Source organism: Grammomys surdaster, unplaced genomic scaffold, assembly GCF_004785775.1.
Source record: "Grammomys surdaster isolate TR1022 unplaced genomic scaffold, NIH_TR_1.0 1166, whole genome shotgun sequence".
Classification (NCBI taxonomy): Eukaryota; Metazoa; Chordata; class Mammalia; order Rodentia; family Muridae; genus Grammomys; species Grammomys surdaster.
Genome location: NW_021605585.1, coordinates 2,897,774 through 2,910,871, shown reverse-complemented (window position 1 = coordinate 2,910,871; position 13,098 = coordinate 2,897,774).

Genomic DNA, 13,098 nt, shown 5'->3' with positions numbered 1-13,098 from the left:
ATTAATTCATCTGGAGTCACCTTGAGTACATCCCTGTGACTGCAGCACAACCTTCGCCTTAAGTCACAGAACTAGGTAGAAGACCCTCAGACCATGCACTTCTGTTTTCTTTCCTCCACTGCAGGGACAAGCTCCTTATTCATTTGTTCATTTTCCTACTATTTTTTTTTCAGGGAGCAGTGAGTGGTTCAAATTTCAGCAAAACTACATGGAAAACCCTGAAAGTATGTAGAGTTGAGAGAATTTGTGCTGTGTCCAGTTGTCCGGGTGACCTTACTGGCGACAGCTCTTAGACCATGATTTGAGATGCTTTGTTGTGGAGGCACAGACTTTATTTCCTAATGTGCTAAAATGTGGGGCTGGGGACCCATGGGACTTGTGGGAGCTGGCCCAAAGCAAGAGTGGGGTTGAGGCATGTTTAAAACTCAGAAATATTGTCCTGAGATCAGCAGGAGTGAGATCACTCACACCCCTCACCAAACCCCACCCTGCCCCAGGCTTTCATGTCCTGGCACACATAGGCCTGTACCTCAACCTTTGTTTCCTGGTAGAGGCCATATAGCCCAGTAACTAGCTTAAACTTGCTCTCCTTCTAAGATCATGTCCAGCAGCACCCGTGCTGGTATCAGGAATCAGCTTGGCAGATTGTCTCTGAACTCAGAGACATCACTCACAGGTGACAGGGACTGGAACATGTGTTGCCATGGCAATTGCCATACATTCCCAGAATCCACTTGGCTCACCTCCCACCTTTACCTGAGAGCAGTTATGTCACAACCCAAATAAAAGACAGACCCTCCTGACATTCTCTCTTGTTCTCCCTTTCATCTTGTTACCACCTTTGCCCTCTTCTTCACAGTAAACCTCCCACATGAAACTGTATTGGCCTGGTATGGTCTGTGTGGACATGAGCCATGATTCTAACACAACAACCTGGAATTCCATCTTACACAAATGAGGCATCCTTAGTGCTCTGGACTCAGCAGAGAATGTACATTCACCTGAAAACCCCTACATAGTCCCCATAGGGTTAGGTAACTTTTTCTTCCCACAGCTCATTAAAAAAGCTTCCTCACTGAAGCTGTCTCCCAAGAGTCTGTCCAGGTCTGTGGAGCAAGTACCATAGAGGATGTATGTACAGAAAAATCAGAGTGCATCTGCAGCCAATGTAGCCCCTAGAGACCAAGAAATTAAATTTCATTTCTGCTACTAGCCAATTGGATGAGCTTGGCCAAGTCTCTTACCAGGTGCAGTTCTGTTTCCTCATCTATAGGCATAAATATGCACCCAAGGGCCTTGAAGAATGAGCTATGGTCTGTTGGCAAGAGAAATAGAAAGGGAAATTCCAGAAAGAACAGTGTGAGCAAAGACAAAGATCGCTCAAAGGAGCATAGTTGGTCCGAGGATCGGTGAGGCCAGCATTTGGAGCTAGTAAGAAGAGGAAAGTATGTGAAGAGTTCTCCAGCCTCAGCATGCAGTTGCTATTAGATCTCTCAGAAATAATCTAGACACTCTCCCCAGGTGGCAGTCATATGGGCAGTCATATGGCAGTATTAACATGTTTCCATTGTTAACACTGGATGAGGAAGGAAAGACCTGTCAAACACATGATGACTGTTGCCAAGTCTTACCAACGCAGAAGACTCATAGTAAGTGGCTCCCAGCAAAAGTGAATAAAACCAGATTTGGAATCAGGTGGAACACTTATCTTGGCCATCATGATCAACTCATGAAAAAGGACATGGATTCTCTGGCTTTCTCTTCAGGTCCAAGTCTCTCCACTTAGAACTACCCAGTGGCCGAAACAGGGCATGCTCAACAGTCTAGCCTTTCCATTCAGCTCTCACATCCTCTTTAACTCTCCCATATTCCCCAGTGCTGTCAGGGTTTAGATTTATGTGCCTTTGATGCTGTGTCACTGCTGGTTCCTGACTCTTGTCACATCTGAAGAGGAAACCTACAGAGTATGCAGTACTACTGGAGACAGAAAGGAAGGCATTGGAGCCCAGGTTTGGTTGTGTGGCTGAAACAGCCATTTAACATATCACTCAACTCTTCGGAGCAAAAGTTTGAAATAGTCGGGGGTTCCTGTCAAGACCCTTAGGTTCCATTGTGCAAACATCCCATCACATGAATCACCCTCCGGATCTACCAACCAGAGTCTTTGTTTGGCTTGCACAACTAAAATTAGCAGCCTATTCACAATCTTTGATGGTTGCAGAATTATCTCATCCACATGGGACAAAGGCGAGGGAGCTGAAGAGGGGCGTCTTCCCGAAGTCTCATCCATGAGATCTTCTTGTGAAACGGGCGCTTGCGAGCGTCCAATTTACCGCAATTATAGCAATCAAAAAAGCATTCAGCCTCTTTCCGCACCTGACAAGCCAGCTCATGAATTCATTCTCCCTCAGTGGTGGTATGGATGCTAATGTAGCTTCCATCCCCCTGGTTCAAGGCACAATCTCCAATCCCATCGGTATTCCCAATCCTGGAAGGGGAGTTAGTGCACAGTTTGAGGAACGGGGTCATGGAGTCACACGATAGATCTGGACATGTTCAGAGACCCTGCACTTCTTGGTTCTCCAGAGAACTTGACTGCTTAGCCTTGCTAATAATTTATATGTGCATATCCCCAGAGGCTGAAAAAAGAGCTGATGAAAGTCGACTCCTCCCTTTGGTAACTTTCTAAGGGCTGATAAAGTAGTTCCTGCCTGAGAGCAGGTGCAGGTGTAGCACTGCAGAGAAGAATCTCCGCCTGATTGCTGCATTGTGCCAGCCTCCACGCCTCGTGAATGGGCGCTTTGTGAAGAAACAGTCTCCCCAGATTGCGAGCATAGGCTGCTGGTGAGAGGAGTTGGGGGCTCTTCTGATTAAAGATCCATTAGCAAAATGCAAATAGCCTTCAATTTCCTCTTCTCACCTGTTCCTTTGTTTAGTCCAATGGCTCTCAGGAAAGCTGAAATGTTATTTAATGATTCCTAACCCCCACATCAGTGCTGCTGTGGCCCCTTCCAAAGTATGCAGTGCTCACCAGGCATTTGTAATCATTCCTGTGAATGACTCTAGGCTTACTAACAGTTGAATGGTGTCCACAATGGCCCCTGTGAGGACTGTTGAGTCATCTCTGTGGACCAGCACTGTGCCCCAGATGCCAGCTCCCCCTCCTGAGATGTGTTTCCTGCTGCCTTTGTCAGGTGGCTCTGGCATTAGCTTACTGCACTCACATCTTCCTTTCAGGCCTCTCTGAGTCTTCAGAGAGCAGCAAATGTTTTATGGATTTACTGTTCGTGTTGATTGTTCTTTTCACTGAGAATTTCTCACCTTTTTCTCAGTTTATTGTTTACAAAGTGAGGCTAATGGGGACATCTAGACCTTCTAAGAAGGCTATTATGTCCTAAACAATTTAATATCTGCTGAGTACTTAATACCTAATATCAACCTTTGAAGTATCTTCAAATAATATTCTCCAGATACCCTGTCTCCCTACGAGGTAAGGTGTCCTAGAAAAGAGGCTTCCAGAATTTTCTATTCACCCACAAACTAGGTGAAGCGTGTGCATGCATGCTCCCCCCCCAACACACATCTATATCTCTACCACAAAAGTGGGCAGGAGCTTAGGGCTGGAGCTCTGATAGCCCCAGTGCGACCAGTCCTCTCTGTGACTACCAGGAAGACACCTTTATTCACTCCATAGCCGTCTCCTTCTTCCTCTTCTTTTTCTTCTTTGATCCAGCTGCCTTGGTTCCACTCATGCATGTTAAAAAACAAAAACAAAAACAAAAAACCTCACATTTATCTCCCCCCCAAGTTACAGCATTCATTGCACTTTTGCAAAATTTCTCTCCCATACTTTGTTTTCTGCATTTAAACTACGTTGGGCCAGAGATGGGCTCTCTGGCCAGATCTCCTCTGCTTTTTCCTTTTATATACTGTAATGCTAAAAATAATTTTTCATACTTTAAGTGCTTTCTTTTCAACCATTTAACCCACTACATCAAAAGATAAATAATATTTCAGGCAACTTGAAAATCATGTGGGAATTTGAATCTCAGAGTCTCTAAATCAAGTTTTACTGGATCATAGCTAGGCACACTTGGTAAGCAGGTTCGCTGTACACTGGTCACCAGTCTGCTGAATCTGGAGGCACAGCATATGCATGCACCATTGCAGGAAGTGAACTCACTACCTACAGTGCCAAGGGACAGCAGAGGCCTAAGCCTCCTATAAGTCAATTCCTCCCAGCTCAGGAAAGCTGCCAGGGAGACAGCCTTTCATCTGTGTCACTTCTCCTTGCACAGCTGTCAAGAATTCCTAAAGGAAGCCCAGCTCTCATTTTATGCCCCAGGGAAAATGAATCTTGGGCCAACATTTTGAAGGACATTCTGCTTCTGTGACAAGGAGGAGCTCTGGGACAGAGTCCACAGTGTTATAACCAGTTCCTCTTTTCCTCAAGATATTGCTTTCTATAGATTGTGCTAGAACACCTCTGTAGTCCCAGCACTAAGGGGGCAGAGGCGGGAGGCCTGTGAGCTGAGGCTGTCTGACATTTCCTAACAAGTTTGAGGCCAGACAGCTAAATAGCAGGGCCCTGTCTCAGGATAAATAAATTGGAAAATAAACAGACAGACAAACAGATGCTGCATTCCCAGCATACTCTATCTCTCTTGAGAAGTACATGCTGGGTCAGCAGGAGCACTGTCTGGGAGGTCATAGATTGTCTGAGGCTGACTGCACATTACAAAGGCAGAGGTGGACAGCTGCAGCAGATGCTGGGTGTCCCCAGAGGTCACAATTCCATTCTCTGGTCTCCTACAGAGTAAAAGTTTTCTGACAAGAGCTTTAAAGTATTAAAAGTAACTCTTATGCACACCTTTATTTGGTAGTCCTGATAGGTCTATAGTAATATCTCAAAACTGTAAGCTTCCAGCCCAAGGTGGCATAGCTTTGAGGTGGCAGAGTTGATGATTTATAATGCATTCTGCTGGTAACTAGACCCATATCATTCTTCAAACCAGACTCTGTTTCAGGGGATGCTTGTTTTAGAATCCATTCCTTATCTTCTACTCTATTCAGCACTCCCAAGTAGCTCCTGCAGGAAATTTTGGCAGATGGTAATGTGGCCTTGAATGATTGGCTGCTAAACTATATACAACGGAATTTAAATCTTAGCAAAACCTAACATGAGCTACCCTGCTCTGGGTGGTATTGGAGGAGGTACAGGGGCTGGATCCAGGTGGCCATAGCCCCTCCTTAGGTTGGCTGTGATGAGCTTTAATTAGGAGGACTTAACATGTTGCTGGCAACTACTGTTTCACAAATGAGCAGCAGCCAGTCTCCAGAAGGAACAGACAATAATGCTCTCTCACCAAGGTTGTCTAGCCAAGACATCCTCCAGCGACAGTCTTGCCTATGTGGCCCCTTCCTTAACCCCTACCACCTTCCTTCTTGACCCCAACTCACAGGATGGGTGTTCACTAACAGGAAGCTGAGTTCTTCAGAACAGATTAGTTTCCCTCAAAAAAAGCCAGTTTCCATATCCACTTGATAGGGATGATGCTTGCAGCTGTTGCCATAGTTGAGTCGTGGTTTGAGTATGAATGTCCCTAGAAGTTCACAATAGGAATGCTTAGAACCCAACTGTCATCATTCTTGTAGTACTTTGTGGGAACTATAAGGGTTGCAACCTAGCTGGCAGAAGTAGCTCATGGAGGTGTGCCTTTGCAGGTCATATGAGGCCCTGTTCCTTTCTTACTGTTTCCTGCCTGACGTGAAGTGAACACCCTCTTCTACTGCCTACTAACATGATACTTTTCCTCTCCAGAATCAACATAGCCAAGAATGTGGATGGGAATCTCCCCAGAGACAGAAATAAATGATTTCTCCCTTTAAGTTATTTTGTCAAGTATTCTGGTCATGGCTATATACAAGTATATAATACAGATGGACATAAAGTGAACTTGGTATATACAATTCCTGGTGCAATGGCAGCATTCAGTAGTTGACACAAAGCTCATGCTAGGAGCCTGTGGCTTCTTCTGGAATATTTGTATCTCAGGTACATGCTGCATCCTTGCTTTGTAGTCCTCAACATCCTCAAAATATATTAATCAAGAAACCCACAGTGTCTCTCATTGTGAGTCCTGGTGTGGTGCAGGTGATGGTTTGAAGAAGAAGCTCCTTGATGGCAAGGACAGATTCTCTTGAGATCATTAGCCAGGTTTTGTTCCCTTCCAAAGTCCAAATCCTGGATATTCACTGGGAAGTACCTGCCAGAAACTCCATGACAACCTTAAGTACAGTGAAATCTGCCCATGACTGTCTACTTGACTCCTATGTGGAGGATGGCATGTGTTAGTCAGGGTTTTCTACAGAATCAGAACAGATACGTATACATACATTCAACATGTATAATAATGGTTAGGCATTGGGCATGGTGGTGAATGCCTATAATCCAAGCACTTGGGAAGCAGAAACAGGAGGATCACAAGTTCAAGGCCAGCTAGAACTACATAGTAATATCCTTTTTCAAGTAGTCAGGTTGGGGCTATAATGCTAGTAGAATGCTTTTCTGCTTTTCTAGCATGACAAAGCTCTGTATTCAATTCCAGGGTCTCCCAAAACACACACATACATGTGCGCGCATGCACACACGCGTGCAGACACACACACACACAGAAAAACCCATTAAGTATAAGGGTTCGACTCCTATTAGTTGAGATTCTCTAGAGCTGTGGTTCTCAATCTTCCTCAATCTTCCCAATGCTACAACGCTTTCATACAATTCCTCATGCCATGCCTCAATTATAAAATTATTTTGTTGCTACTTCATAACTGTAAGTTTGCTACTGTTATGAATTGTAATATAAATATATGATACACAGTATGTCTGATATGAGAGCCCCAGAGGAGTTGCTACCTGCAGGTTGAGAACCACTGCTCTATAGGAACAAAACTATTTATCTCATTTATTTCTATTGTTCTGTCAGAAATGGGATTTATTATAATGGCTTAAAGGCTGTTGTCTGGCCAATCCAATAATTGCTGTCTCCTGACTGAAAGGCTAAGAATCCATTAGTGGTTCAGTCCAGGATGCTGGATGTCTCAGCTTGTCTTCAGTATATGTTGGAATCCCGAGGAAGTAGGTTTTAATATCAGCAAAGTCTCAGAAGTAAGAGAGATAAACTTTCTATGTTTGCTAATAAATGAAGCCAGGATTCAGGATATAGCATTGAGTAAGGCTGGGATTCCTCTCATTGAAGGTCTATTAGGAAAACACACGAAGAGTTATGACATTTGAGCTAGCCACTTATGGCTATCTCACTGGCCTGGTTTAATGCTTCTCTTGCTTTTTGACTAAGTCCTTTTATAACTTTCTTCAGACAGAAATGAATGTGCAGAATAAATAACACTGTGAGTTAATTTTGCCCATGCAAATACAAATTGTTTGGTATTTCATCAAAAGTATGTGGCCTTTGAGATCACTGCACCATCTACCAGTTTCTTGGTTATTGAGAAGTTAACAAATTCTTTAGCAATGTACTCACTTTATTCCTTCATTAGATTCTTTTCTACCCTGTGTCCTCACAGTGGCTCTTAATGTATGTAATTCGTACGCCTTATCTTTCTACCGACACTTCCCTCAATGAATGATTTTAAGATTTCCATGAGCTTCTAAATTAGACCTCCTGACCCCCCCCACCCTCCCAAGTGGCAGTGCTGGTGACAATTTCCTAAATAGAAGGACACTGACCAGATAAACAGAGGATTGTTATTGGGTGAACATAAGCCTGAATTCATAATGCCTCAGGAATCTCCAAAGGTTTTCTAATTCCTCAGAAACGTCCTTTAATCCATACCAAAGGTGTTAACTCTCTCTGTCAAGGACTTCTAGTTAATCCAAATAGCTTGTGTCAGCTCAAAGACCACCACCCTGTGGACTATCATAAAATTCACTTGCTTTTCTGTCATTTTGCTTCCCTCTGTCCCCTGAGAGATAGCCTTGGCAGTTAAATCTCCAGTAATACTTTCTTTTTACTTACAGAGCAGTCTAGCTCAGTGATTTCACTGTGCCCTCACCTACACTTCTGAGCTGAAACACCACCGTGTCCTCAAAGAATAGGAAAGAAGATGTCTACATAACCTGATGGACTGGTCAAAGCTTCATCAACTGTGCAGATTTTGGAATGTTGCTCACACAACAGCCTAATTAGCACTTCTTTGCGGCTATCTTTAGCCTTCTAGGAGCCATTCCGTGCTCATCTCTGTATCGGACCTAACATCCTAAAACCCTATTCTCCACCAATGGAAGTGTTAAGAATGCTATCAGATATCATCTGAAGCCTGTAGTTGAGATTTATCAGCTTTCTACAACTACCCACCTCATATTTCCATCAAAGTGTTTTAAGATTTACTTGATTTATGACTTTCTTTCTTTGGCTAATATATAACTTCAAGAAACCGTATTTGACCATGGGACCTAATACAAGCTAGTTCCATGCTTCTTGGCTATGGTCACTCAAATATGACTCTGGAATAAATCATCTCTTGTTGTCTTTTAGGTGAGAGCTGTGGTTTTTGCATTGATCCCCTATATCCCATGAGGAGGCCAGGAAAACAGACTTCATCCTCATTTTACATAAGGTGAAATGAAGACAGTGAAGATAACAATAAGGATCTAAAGCTATCCCTAATATCAGGAGGGGGAAGCATCAGACTGTGTCCAGATCTGCTTGAGTGGTTACATTCCCTTCTGAAGTCACTCCTATTGCACAGCCTGAAGCACAGCCCCCAGCAGGAGAGCCAGCGCTATTACAAGCAGGAAAGGACAAGAATGTGGACATAATGAAGTTCTGAGAAATGGAGTTCTGTTGCCAAGAATGTTATTCAGGTCCCCTCTTTCTTTTTCCCCTGGAGAACAAAAGCCAGTTTTACATGTTAATGGATTTAATTACTGTATGAGATCTGAGCAGATAGGAAAGACACAGGCAGCGGATGACACAGTGATGGTCTATTGAGCAGCGGTTGAGTTAATTTGGAGTTTTCAAACCTCTGATTAATGTACTTATTAGTGTTAATACTTGAAGTTCGTGTTAGCAGGGTGTTGTTGTGAATTTGAGGCATTAACACAGGCCTGATTTCTTTTTATTTGTTTGCTTATTTATTAATCAACCCTATTCATAATTGCACCGTGCTGACATTTAAACACCCCCTTGATTCAACTTCTCAGCGTGACTTAATAGAGGTTGATACTGGGTCTCATTTAGAGATGTTTGGTGCTAATAGGTTGCCTCATCTATTCCAGTACCTTCCCCACTGTGGACATTCTCTCCTTTGTCCTCAGACTACCACTGAGAGGCAGAGAGAATCTCAGAGTTCACGGAAACCAGCCTCAGCTGGGGCTCAGAAGCGCTCTGTTCTCTTGAACTCCAGCAGTATTCTGGGAAAGGCTGCTCTTCCCCCGCTTCAATGTTGCCTTGGTGAGATACGAGGTTTTGATTAGATGACCTCTATGCCGGGGTTCTGTTAGTAAGTCAAAGCAGAGGAAACCATGATAATGTGCACTGTGACTAAGGGGTTATTTGCTCTAATTATACACAGTTTCTGCAACACAGAGGTCATTCACATAGGATGACCAGTGAAGGCCAAGGAACACTCCATGACAATGCAGGGCAGAGCCTTAACTAATCTTTCCAATTCCTGACCTGAGTGATGCTTTTCTATGGAGCTGCAGAATAGTGGCTTTTAAAATGTCTTTGTTTTTATTGTGGCTGAAGCTAACGAAGCCTGCATGGTTTAGAAAACTCTCTGGACCTGTCCCAACCCTCTAGCCTACAAAATAGCTTTGAAACAGTAAATCCTAGGTTAGACCATGAGGTTTCCTTAAGCTTCCACCTTGTTAATATAAATACTAGTTTGGGCTGGGCTCTCTTTCTCTCTCCATAATAGAACATTAAGATCCACTAGAGGCCAAAGTTTTCATGCAGTCACATCTGGTGCTCTGTGGTATCCCTTGTTGTTGCGAATGTTTTATTTGTATGCATCTGGAGGAGTCATCTTCAACTGGATGTTTTGACTCTTACCTTTTTTCTTCTCTAACCTCTCTTGAATTTTATCTTCTGTCTCCCTTCTTCTAAGTGTTGTCTGGACATATTAACAGACCTACTGAACGTTAACAGAGATTTATATCTCACTGGACTCTACCCACCAGAGACAAGCTGATAATTGTCTATTAGCTCTCATCTCCCGTCCCATGTGCCTTTGATTGTTGGCTTTTCTGCTCTACCTCTCCTAAACTCCCTAGTTGGTTACTACATTTATTTTACGTACATGCATGTTTTGCCTGTGTGTATGTATTGTATGTGTACCATGTGCATATCCCTGGTGTCCATGGAGAACAGAAGAAGGTATCCAGGGGGAGTTAGAGTTACAGAGGGTTGAGAGACACAAGTGGGTTCAGGTCCACTGCAAGGACATATGTTCTTTACTGCTGAGTCATCTACCCACCCCCTCCACTTAACAATTTAAAAAGCAGTTTTGTTTACTTGGCTTTAGACAGAGGTGTGAAGCTTACTTATTTTTCTTCTCATTTCTTATAACTTTAGTAGAATGAAGACAATAGTCTTCTTCTGTCTTTGCATTCCCAGGTTTGCTACTAACAAGTTTGTTATTAGTACAACACATGTCTCCCGGTGGGTCATTTCTCTTTTTCACTGACAGCTCTTTCATTTCTAAGTATCCAGATGTAGATTCATTTTCTCCTGCTGCTCTCTATATCTTATAAATCCTCCATCTGAAGTGTTCTGAAATTCACTTACAAATATAAGAGAAGATTGTAGAACATACATGATGTAAAAGAAGAAAGGGGTATTCTAAAGGTCAAAAGTTTCCATGGGCATGGGAAAGGGGAGGGCTAAAGAGTGGGTTAGCCAAAACCAAGGATGCATAGAAAAGCTTTATGGAGACTACAAGCTTGTAATCTAATTATAAAATGTAATTAAATATGTAGAGGAATATGAATGGAGATTCCCTACATGGGTGGACAATGCTGCACCCCAAAGGCATGGATTATTATAGGAAAATCTTCCTACAAGCTATTGGTCAGGGAGGTCCCAGAGGTCTCCAAAACAACACAAGCTATTGTCATCAATCTTGGTTGCAGTGGTAAAATCATATTGTTGAACACACCACACACTTTGGCTATAAGACAGAGAGATGTCAGTCCTGGAAACACACTAATATAAAGTGTGAGGTGTAGATACCCTGTCATCTACAGTTGGCCTATCCTTTTCATTTGAAACATTTGTGTGGAATGGTTGTATGAGAAGCTTCCCTTTCAACACAGAAGTAAGAATTTCAGGGGAGACGAGGCAAGCCTTCTATAAACTCCCAAGTCTGTTTTTTTGTCATAATCTAGACTGGAGAAACCTGGTAGACTAGAGAGAATGATGGAGGGGGATGACTTCTTCAAGGTAAAAGGTGACCACCTCTAAATGTAAAATAATAATAATAATAGTAATAATAATAATGATCGAGAGGTTTCAAGAAGTAGGAAGATTGGAGTGGAACACACAAACATTTAAAATCTCCCCCTTGAGATCTAAACCCCATTATCCCAGTGTGATACAAATGATGTCAGAGATGTCAGTGTGTGACACTGTTTGTATTCTTTGCTCCATGAGCTCTCATTGTTCATTAACCACTCTCTGTGGAAAATTGATCACAATGAAGGAAAACGAAAGTGAACAGGGCACAAGTCAGATTCTGAGAGCTACACCTGTCACTCAGAGGATGTAGTCCATCCTTGATGCCCCCAGAGACTTCATCCTCCAAACGCTGTGCATCTAATGTTCCTTGGCTGCTCAGGATGAGAAGGAAGCCGTGTATGGATGCTGTCACCCTCTTTCATTTTCTATCTCTTTCATTGTCTTGTCCTCCTAGCCATCCCTTCTCGTCTCCTTGTTTGGGCATGGCCCCTCCTCCTCCCTTTCTTGCTTATTCTCCTGATCATTCTCAGTGTCTGCATCTTTTCTTCCTCATTACCTAAGTACATGTAAATTGGCCGTGTTGCTGATGCGGAAGCAATTTCTTAAATTGGTTAAAATGTGCCAACGTCAAACATGACGAATTCTTCCATTTTTGGACTCCTCGTGATTTTAATCAACCAAAACCATCCAGTTAGTTAAGAAACAACAGCACAGGCACAGATTCTTTTAGCACTTTATTTGTTTTGTCCTTTGATGATGCGTGTGTATTTGTGCCTGCGTGCATGTGCATTTGTATATGTGAGTGTGTGCATGTGCATTTGTATATGTGAGTGTGTGCATGTGCATTTGTATATGTGAGTGTGTGCATGTGCATTGTATATGTGAGTGTGTGCATGTGCATTTGTGTGGCTGTGTATGTGCATGTATGCATGTGCATTTGTATGTGTGTGCATAAGCATTTGTTCCTGTGTACATGTACGTGTGTGTGTGTGTGTGTGTGTGTGTGTGTGTGCGTGCGCGCGCGCGCTGTATTCACTGAAGTTTCTAGAGGGTTTCAGCAACATAAAATATATGGAGTCTGGCTTTGTGTGTCACTGCCCAGGCAGCTGGACGTAGGAAAGATTAAGAAAGAATTAGAGTTTAGAATCTGTATCTACATTGGGACTTGAGGGCTAGGAGGAAGAAAACATGTGACACAGATGTAAAGGAGGAAACTTTGGTTATATGATGATAGTGTTTGGTCTGTACATTCCAGGATGTCCAAATCCTGGCTTCAGTATAAGATTTTTTCCATGTTACTACATACACTGCCACACAATGGCTTGCGAACCAAATAAGGCTTTGCTTCTGACGCCAGAGTTTGATAATTTCTGATAAGTATTGTTTGGTAAAAGCTAATTTAGAGAGTATGACTAGGCATATTAACTGCCTTCCTGAGACCCAATCTCCATGTCAGGACCCTTTCACTCAGAAACACCCACTGAAAGAGAAAAAAGGGAAAATGAGTCCACAAGAACCATGATTATAAGGTAAAAATTGCCCAAGCAAGTCAATCTCATCTGAAGCTAGATATTCCCTGGATTTCAGGCCAGGAAAAAAAAGGGGGGCAGATCAT